The following is an 8,365-nucleotide window of genomic DNA, read 5'->3' as shown; positions in this document are numbered from 1 at the left end:
GAGCTGTTTTGAAGCTGAGAGCTTTGGGTTCACTTCTTCGTTCACTTTTGTGAAAATGTCCTATCTGGAGCACAGTGTCTGCATACATGTCTTCATGCTGCTTCACTGGTCTGTTTCCTCCCCATGGGTCTCATTTGAGGAAGCTGCCTGCAATTGGAAAAATGTGTGCAACAGAACCGTTTGACAGGGCTGAACTAGCAGGGATTCAGCGGTCCTCTGGGCTTTCATCTGCCAAATAACATCCGGCCCACAATACTTTAATAACCAGAGTAAGCCTTTATTTCCTCGTACACTTGCATGTAAAACTGCTGTATTGAGCTTTGGTGACTTTAATGATTTAAGGAAACTTAGTAGCGCCCAAAACACCAGATATATGCTGCCTTTGGTATGTGCCCACAAAATGCACAGTGCTTCTCACTGACTTTAGAATATAATGGAAAAGTTCTTAATTTTTTGTAATTTACCATAATTCAAAAAAGCAAACTTTCTCACATCCTAGATTTATTGCACACAAACTGAAATATTTCAAGAGTTTTTTTGTTTTAGTTCTGATGGTTGCTTACAGCTTAGGAAAATAAGAAAAAAATCAGTATCTCTAAAAAGAAATTAGATTTTCTCAAAGGCAGTGCTGAGGCGTTATTGAAGCCTAGGTTGCTGCCTTCAGCTTCTTTGTATTGTTTGTCAGATGTTACTTACTGTATCTTCCTCTTCACAATATCCCATAGATTCTCTGTGAGGTTCAGGTCAGGTGAGTTAGCTGGCCAATCAAGCACAACAAACCAGCAAACCACTTGGAAGTGGTTTTGGCACTGTGGGCGGGTGCTACAATCCTGCTGGAAAATGAAATCAGCATCTCCATAAAGCTTGTCAGCAGATGGAAGCATAAAGTGCTCCAAAATCTCCTGGTAGATGGCTGCATTGACTTTGGACTTGATAAAACACAACGGACCAACACCAGCAGATGTCACAGCTCCCCAAGACCTTGATTTCCAAATGAAATGCTAAATTTACTTCCATCTAAAAAGAGGACTGTAGACCACTGAGCAACAGTCCAGTTATTTTTCTCCTTACCCCAGGTGAAATGCTTCTGACGTTTTTTTTTCTGGTTCAGGAGTGGCTTGGCTCTAGGAATGTGACAGCTGTAGCCCTTTTCTTGAAGATGTCTGAGTGTGGTGACTCTTGATACACTGACTCCAGCTTCAGTTCACTCCTTGTGAAGCTCTCCCAAGTTCTTGAATCTGCTTTTCCTTGAATCTTCCCAAGGCTGTGGTCATCCCTGTTGCTTCTGCACCTTTTCCTACCAAAATGTTTCCTTCCAGTCAACTTTCTATGAATATATTTTGATACAGCACTCTGTGAACAGCGAGTCCTTTCAGCAATGACCTTCTGTGGCTTGCCCTCCTTGTGGAGGGTGTTGATGAACTTCTTCTGGACAACTGTCAAGCCGGTAGTCTTTCCCATAATTGTGGTTGCATGTTCTAAACTAGCCCAAGAGGTACCCAGTATTTATACTCAAAATTAATCAAACAAATCAAGCTCAAAATGGAATATTTAAATTTTTTGAGATACTGAATATTTTATTTTCCTAAGGTGTAAGTTGTAACCATCAGAATCAAAACAAAAAAATCTTGAAATATTTCAGTTTGTGTGCAATGAATCAAGAATATAAGAAAGTTTGCTTTTTTTTTATTAAATTACAAAAAATAAAGACCTTTTTGATGATATTCTAATTTTTTTGATGTACCTGTATGTCATTTTAATACACCTTTGTTTACCAGGCACAACCATATCAACAATTACTGCATCTAAAATCTGACTTAACTAGGATTTTTTTATGTATTGTTATGTATGTATATACAGTGGGGATCGAAAGTTTGGACCCCCCATGCAGAATCTGTGAAAATATGAGTAATTTTAAAAAAATAAGAGAGATCATACTAAATGCATGTTATATTTTATTTAATACTGTCCTGAGTAAGATATTGTACATAAAAGATATTAACATTTAGTCCACAAGACAAAAAAATTGCTGAAATTATTAAAATAACCCCACTCAAAAGTTTGGGAACCCTTGGTTCTTAGTACTGTGTTCTGTTACCTGATGATCCTCGACTGTCTTTCTGTTTTGTGATGGTTGTGCATGAGTCCCTTGTTTGTTCTGAACAGTTAAACTAAGCAGCGTTCTTCAGAAAAATCTTTAAGGTCCTGCAGATTCTTCAGTTTTCCAGCATCTTTGCATATTTGAACCCTTTCCAGCAGTGACTTTATGATTTTGAGTTACATCTTATCACACTGAGGACATTTAAGGGACTCAAACACAACTATTTAAAAAGATTCAAACATTCACTGATGCTCCAGAAGGAAACAAGATGCATTAAGAGCTGGGGGGTGAAAACTTTTGGAATTTGAAGATCAATGTAAATTGTACTTAATTTGTGTACCGGGAAACATACAAGTATCTTCTGTTGCTTACGAAGGGCAGAACTAAATGGAAAAAAATATATTTCAACAAAATAAGACAAATTTGGCCATCTTCATCGTGTTCAAAAGTTTTCACCCCCCAGCTCTTAATGCATCTTGTTTCCTTCTGGAGCATCAGTGAATGTTTGAATCTTTTTAAATAGTTGTGTTTGAGTCCCTCAAATGTCCTCAGTCTGAAAAGATGTATCTCAAAATCATAAAGTCACTGCTGGAAAGGGTTCAAAGATGCTGGAAAACTGAAGAATCTGCAGGAGCTTAAAGATTTTTCTGAAGAACGCTGCTCAGTTTAACTGTTCAGAACAAACAAGGGACTCATGCACAACCATCACAAAACAGAAAGACAGTCGAGGATCATCAGGTAACAGAACACAGTATTAAGAACCAAGGGTTCCCAAACTTTTGAGTGGGGTTATTTTAATAATTTCAGCAATTCTTTTGTCTTGTGGACTAAATGTTAATATCTTTTATGTACAATCTATTACTCAGGACAGTACTAAATAAAAAATAACATGCATTTAGTATGATCTCTCTTATTTTTTTAAAATTACTCATATTTTCACAGATTCTGCAAGGGGTGCCCAAACTTTCGATCCCCACTGTATATATAAAGAAAGAGAGAGAGAGAGTTTTTCATCTCATTTGCATAAAGTTTTTAGAATGTTTAATGTTTTGATGCTCTCATCACTGGCCTCACTTCACTGTTGTTCAGTTCCCCTAAAGAAATATGTAATATGTTCTTTCTGTGCCAATGGACACATATGGTTAGAGCAATCAAACCACTTTCTGTTCCCCCAGTTACTTACTGAATTAAGGGGCATGTGCTGAAACAGATGTCCAGACAGATGTCAAGTTAAGGTTTGTGGATAATTTGTACAGAAAGTGATGAACCGTGAGATTGTGCCAGTAAACAGAAAGTGCCATTATAAAGAAAGTTTTTCCTGTCCTTGTGTAATATGCACAGACAGGGATTGGTTGACTTCCTCAAATATTGCTATACTTGGTTGAGCATCAGCACAAAAAAAAAAAAAAAAGCTAATTCCTCTCATATTGAAAAAGTCAAAACAGCTAGCTATGAGGTAAATTACAACATAAAAAAAGAACATTAAAAATCTGACAAAAAAGACAGTACGCTTTAAAGGGATGGTTCACTTTCAAATTAAATTTTGATATCTAAAGAATATTAAGAGCTGAAATTAATACTTAAAAAATTATCTTCTTCATGCTGGTGCATCAATCAAAGATTTACAGTGTCCTTACATTTTATTACAAGCTGACATGCAATTTTACTCTATTAAGTCCTTCAAACTGATATATCAATCAAAGCAAAGCACACATTTGGAAGAATTAAAAAAAAAACCCTTTAAAATCCATTCTCTAAAAACTGACCTCATTATATCTTGACATGCAGTTTTGTTCGGTTAAAACTTCAGCCTCTTTTCCGATAACTCTCTCCACGATCACAGTACCCTGATCCTGCAGAGTCTAATCACCACAGTGACATCCATCTGGAATCTGTGAAGCACGAAGAGTCTTTGGCCAGTCGAAACAACATCAGAATATCTCTGTGGGATTACTGTGATTGTATTCAGAAATGGATTAGACACCAAGTGGAAATTCGGAGAGGGTGAGCTTTTGATCTCCAGTTTTTGACAGTGAATTGATGATAAATAAAGATTGTGTAACAGGGTCTGAATAGCCAGTGATGAAGAGTTAAAACTTATATATAAATTATTGCTGTCAAAAGGTTTTTTTTTAAAACATGTGTGTACTGTATATATTTATTATGTAAATACAAACATAAAATTGGATGCAATTAATTAATTTTGGATGCAATTTATCATGATAAATAGTTTGACAGCACTAATATATATATATATATATATATATATATATATATATATATATATATATATATATATATATTAGGGCTGTCAACATTACGTGTTAACTCATGCAATTCATTTTACAATCCTTCATGCTATAGGATACATCAGTAATACCCCTCTTGGCAAAGATGGTTACTAACAATTTGATGAAAGAGACTGAAGAGCTGGTCCAGGATATGTTTTAAAGGGGTCATATGATGCTTCTAACAATAACGTTATTTGGTCTAATGAAATGTGTTCATGTGGTTTAATGTTTAAAAAACACATTATTTTCCACATAGTGTACATTATTGTATCTCCTCTATGTCCCACCTTTCTGAAACGCATAATTTTTTGAAAAAGCTCACCATTCAGAACAGCGAGATGTGCACTGATTGGACAGCCATCCAGTGCATTGTGATTGGCCGAATGCCTCAAGCGTGTGATGGAAATGTTACGTCCCTTACCATACTGTGATGCATGTCCCTCTCAGAACACCGGCGCGACCAGACAGAAAAAAATAAAACCCATTACAAACGAGCCATTTGTTGCATCCAGTAGGGGAAATCTGTTGACGTTTACCTCACTTCGGAACATCCATTCATGGATTTGTGCTTAACACAGGGACAAGTGTGACATCATACAGTATACCTCTGTATATAAATACAATGTAAATTCACATCTCACAATGCACTTTGAATGGAACATATATACGTTCGCTTCTAACTAGAATCATGGCGGAACATCCTGTGATGTCCACTTCGCAGGGCACTTACGTTTGAATAGAACTAACGTCTGAAGCCGTAAGAGAAAAAAACAAAATGTGCAGAGCAGGGGGTGTGAGGACTGGAACTGAGAACCGCTACTCTACACTGCTCAAAACTCGTGTTTGAATCATCGGTGGCAAATACTTTACATAAATAAACGTACTTACAGACTGAGAACAGACAGCATTCTATATATATTTTATTTATTTAGTTCTGTCAGCTTTTTGACTGGGTATCTCTCATCTTTGTTGTTTTTCTGGGTTTTAAAGTATACCAACATTCCCCACATTCTTTAACCACATTCATTCTTCATTATGGTTTGTTGTCTAAGCACAGTATTTTGCAGAGTGCCAGATCTGTAGAAGAACATCTAATTAAGACCAAACTGCTTGCTTGCGTTTTCACCATCTTGTATGTAGAATGATCTACAACACACACACACAAACAAAGAAACAACAACAACCAGTCTCACCTTCAAGTTCTCTGATCCGTCTCCTAAAACTTTAACAATTAGTTTATTTAAAATGACATTAAATTTGCATGTTGAGTTTTGCAATGTTAATTTACAACATGGAACCTTGGGGTATCACATGACAAAGATAAATTTTGAAAAATTTTGAAAAATTTTCAACTTGTTGAAAAGGTATTTCATTTCTGTGTATGTTCATATAATGGGTGATAAGACTACTTAATATGCAGCTGATAAATTATACATATGAAATATACATATATATTTTGGACTGATTGTTTGAATGCAGTCACTTACTGGATCATTGGACTAAAAAACTTTCCCAGAGTTAAGAGGCAACCTGATCGCAAGCAGAGAAGCCAAATTGGCATAAAGGGTTAGGACAGAAATTGTGCTTCAGTTATTTTGCATTATTTGCATTAAAATTATTTTAATGCTGCAGTGTAAAACATGAAGATATATTAAGTTTGTGTTAACAGACCTTATTACATGCATTTAACCAAAAACTCATTCAAAAAAAAAACAAATTACTTTGGGCCAATGGAACCAGGAGAGATAAAATGCTGACTCATTTACGGGGTTTGGCCTACAAAAACACGTCACCCCTTTAGCACTCTGTATGATCTGATCCAGTTATGTTGAAAACTGGACCGTACACAAGTCTGTTGAAAGATAAAACCATTCAGGTGCTTTTCAGGGTATGGTTACATGACAAATATCAAGATTTCCTTTGATATGTAAAAGCATTATGAATACAAAAATGCCCCCCTTTCTATATGACAGCCTCGCCATTGAATTCATTGATGCAGTAAATGCAAATGTTAAATTTTGTAGAAGAGTTGAGAGACCAAAACTGGCACTATATAAATATTGAGATCAGTGTCTCAAATTTAATAACTTTTTATTTCCCTAGAAGATTAAAGAACTAAAAAACCTCAGAGTTAATGGCTCCCTAAATTAATGAAAGAATGAGGGCATGAGTAACTACAGTTTCTGAACAGAGCATGAACTGTCATCCATTTACAAAGTCAGTAAACTTTGCTGATATCTTTAGTCAGAACTGAGAGAGGAAAGATAGAGAGGTAGACAGTGACCATCCATCACCCTTTCAGTGTTGATGGGATTCTTCTTGAAACAGTGGGATTAACAGTGATGGCTCAAATAGGCTTGCATCAACTGCCCCTGGAGTTTTGCAGGTGTTCGACAGGATTCAAGAGAGCAAACAAGAGACACTTTGTCTCTGTCCCATGGGAAGTTTTACTGATTAGAAGTGGATTTGCCAGTGCTTAGAGAGAATAGAACAGTTTTTGTTCCATTCAGAACAAGACAATGAGTCAGAAACAAACAGATACTGTTTTTCAGATTTCTTCAGAAAGCTGGCGCATTAGTCTTTTTCATGCAATACATATGCAATTTAAAAAAAATAATAATATTTTTATAATTATTTGCATAATCATAATATTTCAATATATATTTAATATATCGTACTACTATTTTAAGATAATTTTTATTGTAGGATAGTCATTAGTGTTCATTAAATTTTTGCTAATCGCATGATATATATGCAATTATTAAAAAATATTTTTTAAAAGATGTTTACTTATATATTTGAATAACTATGTAATATTATTTATTATTTAGTCTCACAGATTTATAAAATTATTTTATTTACTGCTATCACTAAGGATAGAAACACATCACCATTTTTCCCCCATTTATTTGTCATATTTATTCCAGTGAAAGAGTGGAGAGGACCCTGAAAAATGGTTGAACTAAAATAACTTCTCATTACAAAAGCTCAGAGAGTTTCTTCACTGCTTGCTATTTCACTGCTTTCTCTAGGAGGAAATAAATAATAAAAAAACACAGATTTGTTGGCCTGTACATTGATTAAAAGCTTGGCATTTAAGAACAACAGCGCTGTAAAGCACAGATTGAGCCCACATCAGACAACCTATAAAAGCACACAAACCAAATCACCAAAACAAGCACTTATAGCACATCTGTCAAAAACCATAATCCAGCCACAATGGCCTTCCACTTATCAGCACAAAGCCATCAGTATTCACTGCCAGCGAACATGCTGCTCTTTCTCATAATAGACTGGGGGTGGAGAGGTGATGAGAGGGAAAACCGCTGGCATGCCATTTTCCAGGTCAGCATGGCACACATCCCTGTGATGTGGAAAACCATCTGCTGAGCCCCATCTGCATATCCACAGCCCCATTTACATGGCACTTCAGCAGCAGAGTTGTGTTTGCCAGCCCAGCCCTTCCCACACGGTCGGCCATTCACACACAAATGAGTCTGCCATATTCAACTCCCTCGACAGTGTGACGACGGCCGCTGGGTTTTGTTACCATTTCATTTCCATATATTGAATAGAGGAGAAAATTGCTCAGTTTTGGATGCAAGATGAAATGAGAGGGGGAGAAGGAAAGAGAGAGTCAGGAAGCTGTGAAATAGAGGCTACTCTACATTTCCATGCTTTATGGCTGCTTCTACCTTTAACGGTTTAATGTGCAGCTTCGAAGCAATGTGTTTCCATGAATACATGTATTATGCACAGCATAGGGAAACCCTGGGCGTCAGATAGTGAAATTGTAAAAACCGTCAGAGTTACAACTTGTGCTCTATTCTAACCTACAAAACCCTCTTAAAGTACAATCATTTTTATGAATTAAAATAAATACAATTCTTAATAAAAAATAAAACAAAAATAATAATAATAATAATAATAATAATAATAATAAAACCTTTAATATCATAATAATTTTACCGTA

This window comes from Carassius gibelio, chromosome A9 (assembly GCF_023724105.1).
Source record: "Carassius gibelio isolate Cgi1373 ecotype wild population from Czech Republic chromosome A9, carGib1.2-hapl.c, whole genome shotgun sequence".
Classification (NCBI taxonomy): Eukaryota; Metazoa; Chordata; class Actinopteri; order Cypriniformes; family Cyprinidae; genus Carassius; species Carassius gibelio.
The sequence above is the reverse complement of the archived record's forward strand: the minus strand, read 5'-3'. Positions refer to the sequence as shown.